General features: G+C 39.1%; 1 protein-coding gene across 18 annotated transcripts in view; it reads left to right on the forward strand.

Annotated features, from left to right (window-relative positions):
- Positions 1–19,487, forward strand: part of LOC134327068 (receptor-type tyrosine-protein phosphatase delta-like) — a 469,775-nt gene that overhangs the window by 198,352 nt on the left and 251,936 nt on the right. For 17 of the 18 annotated variants that reach the window (XM_063009137.1, XM_063009145.1, XM_063009142.1 and 14 more), the window contains one exon: positions 11,404–11,452. The exons of the other annotated variant lie outside the window; for it this stretch is intronic. The gene's annotated coding sequence lies outside the window, so the exon portion shown is untranslated. The remainder of the gene's footprint in view (positions 1–11,403; positions 11,453–19,487) is intronic. 18 annotated transcript variants of the gene reach the window in all.

Here is a 19,487-nt window from a genome sequence, read left to right on the forward strand (position 1 = left end):
ACGCTGGAGCTATAGGATGACGAACAGTGCGGCTGCGTACTAAAAACCCGAAAAACGAGGCGTAGGGGAGCGGTTATGACTAATGTTGATTTCCTAATTGCACTCGTGGGTTTTGTAGGCAGCGCTGCAGGCCAGCCTGCGTGTGTCGTGTAAACACGCGTCCCAACAGCACCGAGCCATATTTCTTCCAAGAAATGACGAGAAAGAGGAGAAGCAGCATGAAAAAGCGCTCTCGCGGGCACATCTGGGCACCGCCGAATGCCAGTCTGACCTTTAGCGCTTCTACAAAGGCTCTCCGGAGTCTCCGCTCGGCCGTAACTGCGCCGCGGAGCTTCAGCGTCAGGCGCGACGCGGCGAGCTATTAATTATCGCTCGGTAAACAACGGCGCCCGCGCAGACGATCGAGAGCGGCCCGCGTCGCCCCAATTCTCAGCGCGCTGTTCTCACCAGCGATTAGCAGCTGCAACCAGGACAGATATTCCAGATGAGTTCAGAGGCATATTAAATCACACTCCAGATAATTATTCAATCATTACTTTGATTACTTTTAGCCGCTTTCCAGATTTACGCGCTAAACGGCTCAACGTTCGTCAGCGGAACGGAAATTGAAGTTGGATCGGAGGCGGTCGGATCGGCGCCGGACGTTGATTGGATTTGGATACGAGATAGACTGGCACTAAACTGGCATCTGATTTATCCTGAAGATAATATAGGACGTTGATGTCTGCCACTCAACAGCTCTGGGATGAACCGGAACATCAACTTATCAACTGATGAATGGGCACAAATTCCCTTAGACACACTTCAGTGTCTTGTGAGAAGATTGCATTAAGGTCGCTCTATTTTAATAGCATTCATTTTTGATACAGGACGTCCAACAAGGTCTTGGTCAGGCGTCCAAATACTTTTAGCACATATAGTGCAGCCAGTTATATCCATCAGTCTGTGTGTGTGTGTGTGTGTGTGTGTGTGTGTGCTTGTATGTCTGTGTGTGTGACTGTGAGTGTGTGTATCTGTGTATCTTTGTGTGTGTGTGTGTGTGTGTGTGTGTGCTTGTATGTCTGTGTGTGTGACTGTGAGTGTGTGTATCTGTGTATCTTTGTATGTGTGTGTGTGTGTGTGTGTGTGCTTGTATGTCTGTGTGTGTGACTGTGAGTGTGTGTATCTGTGTGTCTTTGTATGTGTGTGTGTGTGTGTGTGTGTGCTTGTATGTCTGTGTGTGTGACTGAGTGTGTGTATCTGTGTATCTTTGTATGTGTGTGTGTGTGTGCTTGTATGTCTGTGTGTGTGTGACTGTGAGTGTGTATCTGTGTATCTTTGTATGTGTGTGTGTGTGTGTGTGTGTGTGTGCTTGTATGTCTGTGTGTGTGACTGTGAGTGTGTGTATCTTTGTATGTGTGTGTGTGTGTGTGTGCTTGTATGTCTGTGTGTGTGACTGTGAGTGTGTGTATCTGTGTATCTTTGTGTGTGTGTGTGTGTGTGTGCTTGTATGTCTGTGTGTGTGACTGTGAGTGTGTGTATCTGTGTATCTTTGTGTGTGTGTGTGTGTGTGTGTGTGTGCTTGTATGTCTGTGTGTGTGACTGTGAGTGTGTGTATCTGTGTATCTTTGTATGTGTGTGTGTGTGTGTGTGTGCTTGTATGTCTGTGTGTGTGACTGTGAGTGTGTGTATCTGTGTGTCTTTGTATGTGTGTGTGTGTGTGTGTGTGTGCTTGTATGTCTGTGTGTGTGACTGAGTGTGTGTATCTGTGTATCTTTGTATGTGTGTGTGTGTGTGCTTGTATGTCTGTGTGTGTGTGACTGTGAGTGTGTATCTGTGTATCTTTGTATGTGTGTGTGTGTGTGTGTGTGTGTGTGCTTGTATGTCTGTGTGTGTGACTGTGAGTGTGTGTATCTTTGTATGTGTGTGTGTGTGTGTGTGCTTGTATGTCTGTGTGTGTGACTGTGAGTGTGTGTATCTGTGTATCTTTGTATGTGTGTGTGTGTGTGTGTGTGTGTGCTTGTATGTCTGTGTGTGTATCTGTGTATCTTTGTATGTGTGTGTGTGCACATATGAGTTTGTGTGTGTATCTCTGTGACTGTGTGTACGTGTGTATCTGTGTGTGTGTATGCATTTATGGTTGAGTGCATGTTTCTCTCTGTGTGTGTGTGTGTGTGTGTGTGTGTGTATTTGTGTGTGTATTTCATGTGTGTGTGTGTTTGTTATTCCTGGCGAGTGACACAGTGAGTGTGTGCAAGTGTGTGTGTATCTGTGTATCAGTGTGTGTGTGTTTGTGCGTATCAGTGTGTGTGTATCAGTGTTTCTGTATTAGTGTATGTGTATCAGTGTGTATGTGTGTGCGTGTGTGCGTGTGTATCTGTGTATGAGTGTGTGTGTATCTGTGTATCAATGTGTGTGTGTGTGTGTGTGTGTTTATGCGTATCAGTGTTTCTGTATTAGTGTATGTGTATCAGTGTGTGTGCGTGTGTATCTGTGTATGAGTGTGTGTGTGTGTGTATCTGTGTATCAGTGTGTGTGTGTGTGTTTATGCATATCAGTGTGTGTGTATCAGTGTGTGTATCAGTGTTTCTGTATTAGTGTATGTGTATCAGTGTGTATCAGTGTGTATGTGTGTGTATCAGTGTGTGTGTGTGTGTGTTTATGCGTATCAGTGTTTCTGTATTAGTGTGTGTGTATCAGTGTGTATATGTGTGCGTGTGTATCTGTGTATCAGTGTGTGTGTTTGTGTGTATCAGTGTGTGTGTATCAGTGTGTGTGTATCAGTGTTTCTGTATTAGTGTATGTGTATCAGTGTGTATGTGTGTGCGTGTGTGCGTGTGTATCTGTGTATGAGTGTGTGTGTATCTGTGTATCAATGTGTGTGTGTGTGTGTGTGTGTTTATGCGTATCAGTGTTTCTGTATTAGTGTATGTGTATCAGTGTGTGTGCGTGTGTATCTGTGTATGAGTGTGTGTGTGTGTGTATCTGTGTATCAGTGTGTGTGTGTGTGTGTGTTTATGCATATCAGTGTGTGTGTATCAGTGTGTGTATCAGTGTTTCTGTATTAGTGTATGTGTATCAGTGTGTATCAGTGTGTATGTGTGTGTATCAGTGTGTGTGTGTGTGTGTGTTTATGCGTATCAGTGTTTCTGTATTAGTGTGTGTGTATCAGTGTGTATATGTGTGCGTGTGTATCTGTGTATCAGTGTGTGTGTTTGTGTGTATCAGTGACACTGTGAGGACGTTGACACAAACTGACACATCTGAGACTCGTGAGGCTTCATCATTTCACTCTTCCTACTGACAGATGGTTGAAGTCACCCTGCACACACACACACACACACACACACACACACTCACACACACACACACACGAGCTGCAGTGCATCAGCATTTACAGGTTGAACGTACGTTAACGCTAAGTCCTAAAAACCCAATAACGGCAACGGTACACAGCAGAAAACTGGAGATCAGACGATGTATCACTCCAGAGTCTAACTGTACTGTTCTTTATACCTTAGTCCTAAAGGTTACACAATCACACTTGCCATTGTTAATATGGAACTAACAGATACCTTTTGAGTCACACAGCGGTAAAATACGTGGCCAGTGCTGAGATTTCAAGCTCTTGGGTTCGAATCTCAGCTGTGCTATCAGCCGGTCGGGCGCCTACACAGACACACAGTTGGCATTTAGCAGACGCTGGTTAAGGGCAACCTGGCAGTGGTGGGGCTTGAACCAGCGACCTTCTGATTACTAGTCCAGTACACCCTCTGCTGGCTGATTGATGGAGCTGCACTGCACAGAGACGGGGGATAACAGAGATCAGTGTGACTCTCCATGCGCGATACGGATCTCTGTATGAACTCAGGTTTAGGTGAAAAGAAGTGGTCGGGGCTGCACACGTGTCGGAGGGGGCGTGTGTTAGTCAGGAGTGGAGGTCTGCAGCAGTAGAGATGGACTGGGGAATTGGATAGGACTAGATGGCGAGTAAACCTGTCTGTGAAGATTTAACAGCTGTGTTTTACCGATTTTAGCGTCACCGTTGGCATATTTTAGCGCCGTGCCACCCCGGACTGGCACCAGGTTATGGGTGACGAAGCAAAGCGGATCCCCGGGTAATTCTATAAACACTGAATAATGTGGTGAGATGGTCAGACTGAGGACAGCTGGAATTATAGTGTCTCCGTCTGAGGGACAGATCCAATTATCGGGGCTCTGGAGGCTCAGGGACACCCACATCAGCGCCCGGACATCAATCCATCCGCTCCTCGTCTCCACCTCAATCAGGCCTGTCCTCCTCTAAAACGTTCTGGGTCTGCGCCGGACCTTCGTCCTGTCCGGTGGTCGCTCACTTTGTGCAGACGCTGTAGAAAGCGGAGTTGTGGGGGAGTGAAAGTGATTATTTAACTTCTCTCATTTATGTTAGAGGTTTTTTGGCTGCTCTCGTGCTGCTCCTCATATCAGACCTGGCACGGTTTTTATTCCAGACGCCCTCCTGGCACAAATCTCTTATTTCTATCCGGGCGTGGGACCTGCACTTAAAGCGCACTGACAAGTGCTACTCTCAATGGTTAGGCTGTTTCAGCCACCCCTCCCTCAGACACAGCCTATCATGTCCATGCAGATGCCCAGCTGGTTAATAGCACAGCTAAGATTCAAAGCCTGGATCCCCAGATTTCAGCAGTAGTGCTCCTGAGTGACTCCTGAGTGCCTGTCAAAAAAATAAATAAATAAATAAATAAATTAAAATAAATTTAAAAAATTAAAGTAAAAAAAAACAAAACATTATTATTACTATTATTGTTATTATTATTACTATTATTATTATTATTATTAATAATAATAATACTAATAATAATAGTAATTAATAATAATAATAATAATGATACTTTTAAATAATTAAAATTTCAATGATGAGTAATATCATAATAATAATAGTAATACATTTAAATTAAAAATGAAATAACATTTTAATAATTAATAATAATATTATTAACTAATAATAATTAATGATAATAATAATAATAATAAAATGTTTTAATAATAATTAATGATAATAAACATCAATAATTAACTTAAATAATAATAATAAAATAATAATAATAATAATATAATAATAATAATACATTTTTTTAATAAACTTTAAAACAAACAAACAAACAATAATAATAATAATAATAAAATAAAGAAAACTAATAATAATAATACAATTTTAATAAACTAGTAATAATAATAGTAATAAAATAATAATAATAAACATTTTTAATAAACTTTAAAACAACTACTACTACTACTACTACTAATAATAATAATAAAATAATAATAATATTAAAATAATTATAATTATAATAAAATAATAATAATAGTAATACTAATAATAATGCAATTTAAAAAAAAATAATAATAAAATTTTTTCATTAAACTTTAAAACAAATACTACTACTACTACTATTGATAATAAAATAATAATAATGAAATAATAATAATAAAATAATAATAATAATAATAATAAACATTTTTAAATAAACTTTAAAACAAATACTACTACTACTACTACTACTATTAATAATAAAATAATAATAATGAAATAATAATAATAAAATAATAATAATAATAATAATAATAAACATTTTTAATTAAACTTTAAAACAAATACTACTATTACTACTACTACTAGTAATAATAATAATAAAAAAAATATATATAATAATCTCACTTTGCATCCTAAAATGACATAATAAATCTTAAACGATTAACCCAAACTCTTCTGTTTCTGTGAATGGTTTGCTACGTTTTCCGAAGCTAAAGTGAAGCTGCTTCAGTGTCTGATCTGAAGCTCGGTTTAGCTAGCCTGCGTTTCACTTGATAAATAAGTGCCGCGTCTCATTAGCGCGAGAGACGTTTCGCACCTACAGCCGGAGTTCTGAGGTCTGGTGTCCTGCAGCGTTCTGATCTCCGCTCCGACCCTAACGCTAACAGTGCTAACAGTGCTAACAGTGCTAACACGCTGAAGAGCTGAGGCAAGCAGTACGACCTGCCAGCACACACACACGGTCCTCTCAACCTCAGACTCGAGTCATTAAACCTAGCGCAGATGCTAGCACTCTGAGCGCTAGCCGTTTTCCCCCCCCGGGGAGCGCAGCGCGGCGTTTCTGATCAACTAAATAGCGCAGCGTTATTATTCAGGACTCCATAATTAGCTTCCGCAAGTGACAGCACGGCCAGGCGTCATATCCATCTCAGCGTCCAGGAGCGGCGCTTATTAAACGGAATTATGCTTCATAATGGCTCGGTCAGTGGGGGTGATTTATACCATACATCACTGTCAGCATTCCAGCTCAACCCACCACTGCACCGGCCCTCAGAACCCACTGTACAGAGAGAAAAGTATCGGGACGCCCCTGTTAACTCCTCAATTTATGTATTACAGACTAACAGGTGTAATAAATCACTCATATAGAGGAAAAGACATGCTTCCGAGTTTGCAGAAACAGTTTAGGGAAGCTCTATACAGAAACACAGAGCCCTGAGCTCAGGAAACAACGGCGGTTCAAATCCAGGCTCTGCTATGCAGCCACTGTCGGGCCCTTGAGCAAGGCCCTCAACCCTGTCTGCTCCAGGGGCCCCAGTTTCTGAACAATCTTGAAATACATGGAATAAAGAATTGTATTGTACTGAACACGTGTATGTGTGTACACTGATCAGCCATAACATTAAAACCACCTCCTTGTTTCTACCCTCACTGTCCATTTTATCAGCTCCACTTACCATATAGAAGCACTTTGTAGTTCTACAATTACTGACTGTAGTCCATCTGTTTCTCTGCATGCTTTGTTACCCCCCTTTCACCCTGTTCTTCAATGGTCAGGACCCCCACAGGACCACCACAGAGCAGGTATTATTTAGGTGGTGGGTCATTCTCAGCACTGCAGTGACACTGACATGGTGGTGGTGTGTTAGTGTGTGTTGTGCTGGTATGAGTGTATTTAAACACAGTGTCCACTCACTGTCCACTCTATTAGACACTCCTACCTAGTCGGTCCACCTTGTAGATGTAAAGTCAGAGACGATCGCTCATCTATTGCTGCTGTTTGAGTCGGTCATCTTCTAGACCTTCATCAGTGGACACAGGACGCTGCCCACGGGGCGCTGTTGGCTGGATATTTTTGGTTGGTGGACGATTCTCAGTCCAGCAGTGACAGTGAGGTGTTTAAAAACTCCATCATACCAGCACAACACACACTAACACACCAGCACCATGTCAGTGTCACTGTAGTGCTGAGAATGATCCACCACCTAAATAATACCTGCTCTGTGGGGGTCCTGTGGGGGTCCTGACCATTGAAGAACAGCATGAAAGGGGGCTAACAAAATATGTAGAGAAACAGATGGACTACAGTCAGTAATTGTAGAACTACAAAGTGCTTCTATATGGTAAGTGGAGCTGATAAAATGGACAGTCAGGCCGATAGCACAGCGCAGATTCCAACCCTAAGTGAGCGTAATCCCACACAAACAAATCGGAGAAACAACTGTGCCACGGCCTCCCAGAGGAGCGGAGGCTGTTGTAGCTGCAAAGGGGTCAGTCCCCTAGGGTCGACACCCAAACAGAACGGCGGCGTCAAGGACTGAACGCCGCGTCTGACCTCTACACGACCCTGTTGAGCTGTAATTGCCGAAGAAGATTACACACTCGGCTGGGCCGCAGTATTCTAATCATCAACCCACCAAAACTTGCAAATTTAGGATTAGCGATAACATCGCTAACATCTCGCTCCGCGCTAGCTCTCCCGCCGGAAAACGGCGCCCTCGAATCCCCCGAACGCGCAGGGAAAGACTTTCATCCTTCACCTTTAATAAGATCTACATCTGAACACGCGGAACATCAAGATTAAGAGCTTAAGGTGATGAGTTTCGGAATCAGTCAGGCGACTTTCGCTAAAACTTCGTACACTTACGAACTTTAGATCGACGCCGTAGCGGCGCCGGCGCTCTCTCTCTCTCTCTCTTTTTTCCACGACAGGCTTCACGAGCCGCGATTGATTTTCGGCGCCACGCCCCTGCGTTAACCCTTCCCGTCGGCGTGTCACGTCTGAGAGCCGGTCTCCATGGGAACGGTTAGCGAGCGCCCTCCTATTCTGAGCGCTCTCGTTAAGGCTCTCATTCCGCTTGGTTAGCGAAAGGGCTCCAGCCATGTTGAATTAGCGCTAATGAGGATAATTGCGCTGACACCGGCGGCGCTGTGAAAATGGCGAGCCGCTCACTGAATCATGAGGGATGGCAGAGAGGAGGATTAAAGCACACTGTGACCGGAGTGTGCCAGGGTGCCCGGACTGGCACGGCGTGCAGGATGCTGGCTAGCATGCGCGATGGCTCCGGCGCGGTTACGGTCGGTACGTACGTTGGCACGTTCGGTTGGAGCCGTGATTCGTTTTCGTGACGGGCGTTGATACCCAGCATGCGCCAACATCATCATGCCATCTTCTGGAAAAGTGGGTGCTGACAGTGGGAGCCTTGTGGGTGGAGCTTTGAGCTGTGAATAGGAGCCACTGTTGGGCCCCTGAGCAAGGCCCTTAACCCTGTCTGCTCCAGGGGACCTGTACAATACTGGACTAGTAAGAAGAAGTTCGCTGGTTCAAACCCCACTACTGCCAGGTTGTCTATGTTGGGCCCTTGAGCAAGGCCCTTAACCCTGTCTGCTCCAGGGGTGTGTGCTCTCTGACCTCAACTTTCTTCATCTTTGTTTCTAGGGCACTTTTAGCTTAGTGGTTAAGTTTCTGGACTAGTAAGCAGAAGGTCGTTGGTTTAATACCCACCACTGCCAGGTTGCCACTGTTGGGCCCTTAAGCAAGGCCCTTAACCCTGTCTGCTCCAGGGGTGTGTACGCTCTGACCTCAACTTTCTTCATCTTTGTTTCTAGGGCAGTTGTAGCCCAACGGTTAAGTTTCTGGACTAGTAAGCAGAAGGTTGCTGGTTCAAGCCCCACTGTTGGGCCCTTGAGCAAGGCCCTTAACCCTGTCTGCTCCAGGGGTGTGTGCTCTCTGACCCCAACTTTCTTCATCTTTGTTTCTAGGGCAGTTAAAGCCTAATGGTTAAGGTAATGGACTAGTAATCAGAAGGTTGCTGGTTCAAGCCCCACTGTTGGGCCCTTGAGCAAGGCCCTTAACCCTCTCTGCACCTGGGCTCTGACCCCAGCTTCTAAAAACAAAAGCAGTTGTAGCTTAGTGGTTACGGTACTGGGCTAGTAAGCAGAAGGTTGCTGGTTCAAGCCCCACTGTTGGGCCCTTGAGCACGGCCCTTAATCCTGTCTGCTCCAGGGGTGTGTACGCTCTGACCCCAACTTTCTTCATCTTTGTTTCTAGGGCAGTTGTAGCCCAACGGTTAAGTTTCTGGACTAGTAATCAGAAGGTTGCTGGTTCAAACCCCACTACTGCCAGGTTGTCACTGTTGGGCCCTTAACCCTGTCTGTTCCAGGGGTGTGTGCTCTCTGACCCCAACTTTCTTCATCTTTGTTTCTAGTGCAGTTAAAGCCTAATGGTTAAGGTAATGGACTAGTAATCAGAAGGTTGCTGGTTCAAACCCCACCACTGCCAGGTTGCCACTGTTGGGCCCCTGAGCGAGGCCCTTAAGCCTCAATTTCTTAGACTGTACACTGTCACAGTACTGTAAGTCACTTTGGATAAAAGCATCCGCTAAATGCCGTAATATAACGTAATATAAACCATCCCCTCCGTGAGACCTTCTCTGAAGGATCTAAATCCATGCGTGACCAGGGTCCCTGTCCTCCTGGACCCCTGGACGCCGGTGGATTTCTGAGCCTGTTAGATTCTCTGCTGTATGGAGTTCTTTCTCATTTCCTCTCTGGTTCTCTCCTCCTGCTGCCTGACACATGCTGACAGAAAACAAATGGTTTGTTCTTTTCCTCTCTGATTTCCTCTCTCCGTGTAATGCGCACACACACACTCTCACACACACACACACGTACACACACACACACACACACACACACACACACACACACACACTGTTTTGCTGCTGGAGGTCGGGTGCTTTGTAACTGTCAGTGTTCTCAGCACGTTTGACCGTCTCACCTGCCTGGACACACCAGCACACATAAACCCGGCTGTGTTCTCATGCTCTATAATCTAGGTCGTTTATTCAGTCCTGGTTTTTCTCTTGGTGTATGCCGGCTGTTCTCAGATCCCCTGACGCCCGGCCTCGCTCTGGTCCGGGTCTCAGTTCCGTCCGCTTTCTTTATCACAGCTGAGATGTTTCTGTTATTTTGGCCACCGCTTTTATTGTGTTCTACCTCATTCGTGCGTCCTGCACTTGGGTTCATTTTCGATTTAGGGAGGTGCGGGGCTACACCCCACATGACCCGCCCTGATACACCATGTGAGTGGGTGGGAAATTTAGCCGGATTTGGGATGTGCCAAAATCAGAATTTAAAATAAATAAATAAACAAAAAAAATAAAATATATGAATGAATAATCAAATAAATATAAAAAAATAAACAAAAATAATAAATAAATTAATAATAATAATACACAAATAAACAAAATAATTAAATAAAAACAAATAAATAAATAATAAAAGAGTAAATGAACATACATAAATACATAAATAAATAAACCTATCAAAATATATAAATAAATAAGAATAAATAACAAAAATAAACACAAATAAATCAATACACAGCCAAATTTGGGATGTGCCAATATTACAATGAATAAATAAACGAAATAAATAAAGAAGAATAAATGAATGAATGAATAAACAAATAAAAATAAAAATTAAGCAAAAATAATAAATAAACACATACATAGAATAAATAAATAAATAAATAAATAAATATTTAAATTAAAATAAATATATTTATGAAAAGAATAAATACACACTTATATTAAATAATAAAAATTAAAAAATAAAATGTATGTACCAAAATCAGAAATTAAATTAAAGCATTGTGCAACACTATGCGGTCAAAAGTATCAAGACGCCCCTTCTAAATATTGAATTCATGTGTTTTAGCCACAACAATCACTAACAGGTGTAATATCAGAATCAGAATCAGAATACTTTATTGATCCCAGAGGGAAGTTGCAATTCTTACAGTAGCACCCATTTATGTAGAAAGAATAAACACTCTACTAGCTTAAAACAAAGAAAAAAGAGGAAGAAAAATGTGTGTAACAGGTGTAATAAATCAATCATATAAAAGGAAATGACATGCTTTAGACTTTGCAGCAACAGTTTAGGGAAGGCCCTTCCTTGTTTTTGTCCATAAAAAATTCCCATACACAGACATCTAAAAAGCTCGCGGTCAGGCGTCCGAATACTTTTGACCATATTGTGCATATAGGCTCCTGCTCTGATGTGTGTGTGTGTGTGTGTGTGTGTGTGTGTATTTTTGTCTGCAGGTCTCAGGGGAGAGAATGTTCCATTGACCTTCACATCTGCAACCTCAAGGTAAAACCAAAACCTGCATCTCCTCCTCTGCTGTTTGGTTTGAGTTCTGCTGTGAACTCTTGGTGTGGTTTTGTCGGGATGTGGTTGTAGACTCCATGCTTTGGTTGCTGGACGGTGTGCGGTCAGGTGCTCGTGCTAGTCAGTAGAATGTTCTGCCTGTAGAGCCTGAGATGATTTAATATAGCCGGTGTGTGTGTGTGTGTGTGTGTGTGTGTGTGTGTGTGTGTGTGTGTGTGTGTGTGTGTGTGTGCTGTGTTTGTGTGCTTCTGTACTGCGTCTTTATTCTGAACTTGTGGAACCGTAGCAGTAAGAAACGTGGTCATGTACTGTCAGTGTGGAAAGAATGTAAACAAAATAAATAACCAAAATATAAAAATAAATAAATGAATAAAGAAGAATCAATAAAATATAAATAGACAAAAATAAATAAACAAAATAATTACAAATATAAAATTAAATAAATAAACAAAATAATTACAAATATAAAAATAAATAATTTAATAAATGAAAATTGTAAATAAATAAATAAACACGAATCAATAAAAATAAATATATACAAGTAAACAAAATAAATGAATAACCAAGACATTAAAAAATAAATAAATAAACCATATAATTACACATATAAAAATAAATGATTTAATGAATTAAAATTATAAATAAATAAATAATTAAAAAAATAAATAGATAAAAATAAACAAACGTAAATAAATATCAAAAAAATAAATAAATGAACAAAATAACTACGAATAAAAAAAATAAAAATAAATAAACTTATCAAAATTATAAATAAATAAATTTGTGAACCCAACAAATAAAAAAAATTAAAATAATAATAAATAAAAAATATAAATAATTAAAAAAATAAATAAGCACTTAAATAAATATTGTTCATTTTTATTATTTTTTATTAATAAGAAATAAACACAAGCTAGGTAATAATAATAATTTATTGAGAATTTAATTCTTTAATAACACTTTTATAGATCATGAAAATCTTCATATCAGAATTTCTCACCCTGCACAAGTCCTTTTACCCCCTTTACCCCCTTCCCCCCAAAAAAGATCCCTTTTCATTTTCAACACACACACACACACACACACACACACACACACACACTCACATACACTCACACACTGCACTGAGCTGTGTGAAATAGGGCTGTGATAATGTATAATGTGCAACCGGCTATAAAAGCATGACGTGAATTCCTATTTCATGAGGTCCCCTAACACACACACACACACACACACACTCACACACACACACACACACATTTTCAGGCTTATTTTGATCAATCTTTCTTCCTTAACCCGTTGCTGTCTGAACGTTAGCCGGCCACATTTGCTCTGCGACACCCTATTGACAGATGATCTTCCGTATCCAATCAATTCTACATCACACACATACACACACACACACACACACACTTATTTGGAGTTTACATTAGAGCCGTGTTATTATGAGGGATGACTATCGACGCGGCTCCGGCGTCGTGGCCGGGTGGAAATGGCGCGGCGGGATTACGATTCCTCATGCACGCTCTAAATCAGAGCGCAAATTCAATGTGAAATTGCTCTACAGTGAGCTGAGGAGTGTCGGCCCATCATGCACTGGGCTCACGGTGAGAGGCTCATTTATATAGATTAGTTAATGCGCTTTCGGAGGGGTGGGAGGGGGTTTGAGAGAGGGAGAGAGACACGCCCTGTTATATAGAATGATTCTTTTCAGAATATTCACCAGCCTTCCTCTCTGTTATTCGTCCCTTCCTGACGTACATGCTGTACAAAATACTGGAAACAGGTGAGACCGGTGCTTACCGGTGTAAAGAAGCTAAACAGAAGTGTTCAGTGTTTATGGAACGCTCTCATACAGGTCCTGAACGCTCCTGATAATCCGCTTGGATAATTCTGCACTGAGAGCCTCTGCACTGCCATGTTTGGCCTTCAGAGGGAGCACAGAGGTGCAGATTATTGATCTGTCAGTTGTTGTTTTGTAAGCTTAAATCCGCTCCAGGTAGAAGTTCTTCTATACATCACAGCTTATACCTCTACAGTAAACCGTGATGCCAGTGTGGTTTTTTAACTAGCATAGGATGCCAGCGTCCATTATCTATTTTCAGGAAGTTTAGAAGTGTCACCTCTGAACCACCCTGTATGAGGGACCCGCCTCATAGGGCATATGCCAGCTTGTTGAGTAGTTATTGTATTGCTGGAAGCTAGGGTCAGAGGTTATAGGGCACACCTAAAGCTGACAGGGATAAAGGGCATTGCTCAAAGGAAGATTCGATCCCACAACCTTTTAAACGATCACTATCCCTGTGTCAGCTCTGTTTTCATTCAGAAACAAACAACAAAATGAAATGAAATAATAAATAAAAGTATGAAAATAAATATAATAATATATAACATTAATATTATAATTAAATAATTAAAAAATAAATACATATATACATAAACCAAACAAATTAATACATGAAAATAATTACGAAAAATAAGGAAGAATAAATAAGTGAACAAAATAAATAATTTACAAAATATATAAAAAGTAAAATAAATAAAAACAAATACTTTAAATATAAATAAATAAACATGAGTAAAGTTAAATAAATAAATAAAAACATAAATAAAAAAGAATATGTAAAAATAGATTAAATAAATAAATATAAATATATAAAGAAACAAACAAATAAGTAAATATATATATATATATATATATATATATATATATATATAAACAAACATAAATAAATATAAATATATAAATTAACAAACAAATAAATAAATAAATCTAAAAGAATTAAATGTAACCAACCAAATAAATAAATAACAAATAAGTTAAATAAACAAATAAAATACATAAATAAAAAATAATAAGTAAAAAATTGATTAATTAAATAAATGTAATATAAATAAATTAGTGAACGTGAATAAAGCAAAATAAATAAATAAATCTGTCTAAAAAAAATTAATTTAACCAAACAACCAATTTTATGAAGTGTCAATAAATAGATGTCAATAAATAAATAAGTAAATCTGTATAAAAAAATTAATGTAACCAAACAGCCAGTTCTATGAAAACACAAATAAATAAATAAATAAATAAATAAATAAATAAATAAATAAATAAATAAATAAATAAATAAATAAAAAAAAAGTAATCCCTACAGCTGACAAGGATTTAGGACCTTGCTTAAGAAAAGATTTGAACCCACAACCTTTAGAGAGACCACTATTCCTGTTTCAGCACTGTCTTTATTCAGAAATGGAAACTTTTATTATAGAAACCTGTTGAAGCACAAAACCAATAATTAGGGCGTGTCCGTATATTTTTGGCCATACAGTGTATATAGTATTTCTCCCTGAATCCTCCGATCCGGCAGAGACTGAGCGTCTGACACGAGCGTGAGACGAGACCATCAGCTATTAGTGTCAGAACGAGCCTAGCACTGGGGAAAGATGCTAACGCCAGCCTTGCTAATCCACCACCGCGGCGAGGCCTCGTAATACCGCTATTACACACCTCAAACCGCCGCGGGTTACGTCCTCTCTCATTTCCTTGCATGCTATTAGCGGTACGGATGTTATCGTCGGCTACGCTGCTGATCGAACGTCTCGTTTCTTTTGTTTTCTTTTTTCTCTCTTTATTATTGATTTGAATGTCAGCGAGCTCAGCGGAGACTTTCCGCCACAGCTGCCTCCTCACGCTCCCGAATCCATCTCTCCAGCGCCCATCCGTTCCCCCTCTCGCCCCTCTCCGCTCCGCCGTCACCCCACAGAACGGCTCTCATCGGAGCATCCATCACTCGGCGTGGAGACGCCGCCCCGGTTCCACGTCCCGCCGAGTCCTTTAGCGGGTTGTATCGCCGCGATAACTTCGCACGTCGTTTAGTCGCCGTCGGTTCGCGCTCGCTAGCACGTGTTGATCTTTATATAGAGTCGGGTTGATGGAACGACTGCCAGACCTAACCGGGAGCCCGAGGCACGACTTCCTTTATCACTTACAACGTCAAACTCACGAGATCGTTTCAAGGTCCCACATTCCTGTTTTATCAAGGGACTAAAGTATTTGGACCCCTGAGCATGAGCGTGTCGGACGTCTCATTCCAAAACCTGTCTCACCGTATTGCTCTGTCTCTCCTTTGTTTCTTTAATATCGTTCACTTCTTTAGAAAGTCCTTCTGCTTGACTTTGGAGTGTGTATGTGGGAATTTGTGCCCATTTATTCAGTCAACAGAGTCACTAAGCACTGTGTAGAGCTCACAACCAGTCATACCACGTCTTTATAGAGCTGCCCTGTGCTCAGGCACAAAGAATAGAGAAGAGGGACTTCCCTAAACTGTTCACACAATGTTAAAAGCAAGACAAACCTGTCAAATGGGGTATTAAAAGTGGTAGCCAAGTAGGAAGAGCTGTTGTAGGTTTAAATCCTGACTCATACCGTACAGCACTGTCGGGCCCTTAAGCAAGGCCCTTAACTCTCTCGGCTCCAAGGCAGCGTACAATAGCTGACCCTGCGCTGTACCACCAGCTTCATAACAAGAATTATGATAATTATGATAATTATGATAAGATAATAATAATAATAATAATAATAGTAATTAAATAATAACAATAATAATAATAATAATTATTATTATTATAAAAAAATAATAATAATACTACTAATAATAAAAATAATAACAACAATAATTATTATTATTAAAATAATAATAATAATAATTATTATTATTTTTTTTTATAATAATAATAATTATAAAATAATAATAATAATAATAGTAAAATAATAGTAAAATAATAGTAATAATAATAATAATAAAATAATAATAATTATTATAAAATAATAATAATAATAATAGTTATAAAATAATAATAATAATAGTAAAATAATAATAAAATAATAATAATAATAATAATAATAATTATTATTATTATTATTATTATTATTATTATTATTATTATTATTATTATTAGTATTAGTAGTATTAGTAGTAGTAGTACATTTACATTTCTGGCATTTAGCAGACACTTTCATCCAAAGTGACTTACAGGACTGTGACAGTATACAATCTAAACAATTGAGGGTTAAGGCAGAGGTTCAACCTGGCAGAGGTGGGGCTTGAACCAGCAACCTTCTGATTACTAGTCAAGTACTTTAACCGCTAGGCTACAACTGCCCTACATTATTATTATTAAGAACTTCCTAACTGAAATCGTTCCCTCTGTGTTCAGACACTGAACCACGGCTGGTGTCGCTCATGATGATAGTGATGATCGGAGGTTTCTCATGTTCCATCATTTCTTTACACCTGTTAGTAACGGGTGTGGCTGAAACTACTCACACAGAGTCACTCAGAGGGGTGTCCACATACCTTTGGCTATATAGCGTATATGATAAAGGTATGACTAACTCTTCATTCTATAATATGAGGTTTAAAAGTTTCCAGACTCAGAACAGGGTTACAGGTAGGTGTATGGGGTTGGGTTTTTTTGGGAAGGGGGGTGAGGGGGGGTATGTGTGGATGGTCCTCAGCAACAAGTTTTACATTTAAAATGTAATCAGGGCCGCTCGGTGCAATCAGGGTTCCTTCATCAGCACTGAGAGCGAGAGAGAGAGAGAGGATTTTAAAACAATACACCTTAATTGTTCATCACGGAACCTAACGAGCACCGAGCCGAACGCTGGTAATTTTGGAGAGCCACGCCCGTACCTCAGGACCCACTCTAAGTCTCCTAAACTCTTAATCAGCCGTCTGAAAGTCTTCAGCAGTTTGCAGTTCAGGTCCTTTTTGTTAGAAGAAGTCCACTGGTTCTTAAATCCTCCACTGACGAGACCACGAGCGTTTCCACGCCGGCCCGGAGCCGCGCCCTCATCAGGCCCGGTGTTGATGGATTTTTTAGGTCAGTGACGTTCTCATTTATTCCGCCGCTGTAATTACCATAAGAGTGGAATCATCCGTGATAATTATTTCTGTGCTTTAATAGGATTCCCTTCGTTTCCTCGCTCAGCACTTCCTCCAACACAAACCCGCATCGGCGTTCTGTCTCACCGTATCGCTCCGGAGTTAATTATCACATCTAACCCGGGAGATTTCTACTCCTCATTCATCACGGGGGGCGAGAACCTGAACAAGAGTGGACTACTGTTATTATTGTTATTATTATTATTATTATTATTATTATTATTATTATTATTATTATTATATCAGCAACTATTATTATTATTATTATTATTATTATTATATCAGCAACTATTATTATTATTATTATTATTATTATTATTATTATGATATCAACAACTATTATTATTATTATTATTATTATTAATAATAGTATTAGTATTATTATTATTACAACTATTATTATTATTATTATTATTATATCAACAACTATTATTATTATTATTATTATTATTATTATATTAGCAACTATTATTATTATTATTATATCAACTATTATTATTATTATTATTATTATTATTATTATTACAACTATTATTATTATTATTATTATTATTATGATATCAACAACTATTATTATTATTATTATTATTACAACTGTTATTATTATTATTACAACTATTATTATTATTATTATTATTACAACTATTATTATTGTTATTATTTTTATTAATTATTAATAATAATAATAATAATTATTATTATTACAACTATTATTATTATTATTATTTTATCATTATTACAACTTTTATTATTTTTATTATTATTATTATGATATCAACAACTATTATTATTATTATTAATATTACAACTTATTATTATTAATTATTATTATTAATTAATATTATTATTATTATTATTAGTAGTAGTAGTAGTATTATTATTATTGTTATTATTTTATTATTATTATTATTAATATTATTATTATTATTATTATTATTATTATCCAAGCTGAACACTTACTAAATTATAAAAGATTGATGCTTTATAAAGAGCGGTATGATGGTTTAGTAATTAGGGACGGTACACGCGTGATCACGCCCCCCTGTACACTGTTAGCTCATTAAAATCAGAGCTGAATGAAGTGAACTAAAGGAGCGGAGTTTAATCGTACAGGATCGTTAAAAGAGAATTTCTAACGTCGTTACAGGTAAAAAGCTCTGCTTTATATTTGCGTCCGCTAACAATATCAGGCGGTTATGGTTTACTATAAATAATGAAGACGTGGTTTTACTCTCTGCTTTGTTTTTAGATGAATGTAACTGTAAGTGATCCTGTGACGCTCCTTATATCTCATTATGTAGGATAAAAAAAACACATCAGTGTCATAATCTGCACTTCCTTAATCACGGAACGAAACGTCTGACTGCGGAACAGCGTATAGGTCAGATATACCGAGCTATAGCTGTATAAATCCTCCACAATTTGTCCGGCTAGAGACGTCAGCACCAGTCTGAAAACGCTCATTGGTGGACTTCCATCTCCAAAAAATTGCTGCAACCAATGGTTTAATCGTCTACGTACGATGATTTAATCAGAATATTACACTTTTTAAACCAGCAGAGCATCCGACTACAGCTTCAGCCTTAATCGTTCTTCTGTGCTGCCATTTTCGGCCTCTAGAGGGGGCACGGAGGCGCAGATGATTGATGTGTCGTGAGTCGTTCATCATTAACAGTCACCTGTTGTCGCCTTTTAAGTGTTAATCCGCTCCAGGTGGACGTTATTCTATATATCACGGTTTCTCTCTTTGGGATTCACCATCTTTTCTGTCTGGCAAACGTTCTTTTCTCTGAGCCGCTCGGTCCGGTCCGGTTTTCTGTATCTTTCTGGGAACTTGTTCATTTATTCATTCATTCTGTGTCTGTTTTACCGTCGCTTTATCCTGGTCAGGGTCGGGAAGGGGCAGATTCGTCGGGCAGAAACACCCTTCAAGACGCTTGTTTTTAATCTGTGTTTTTTTATTATTTATTATAAACATTTATTATTATTCAATTTATCAAATTATTATTACTTGTTAGGACTTAATACTTATTTTAAGACGTACTCAAAACTTTGCAGTGCTGCTTATCTAC

The sequence above is a fragment of the Trichomycterus rosablanca genome, chromosome 14, assembly GCF_030014385.1.
Source record: "Trichomycterus rosablanca isolate fTriRos1 chromosome 14, fTriRos1.hap1, whole genome shotgun sequence".
NCBI classification, from domain to species: domain Eukaryota; kingdom Metazoa; phylum Chordata; class Actinopteri; order Siluriformes; family Trichomycteridae; genus Trichomycterus; species Trichomycterus rosablanca.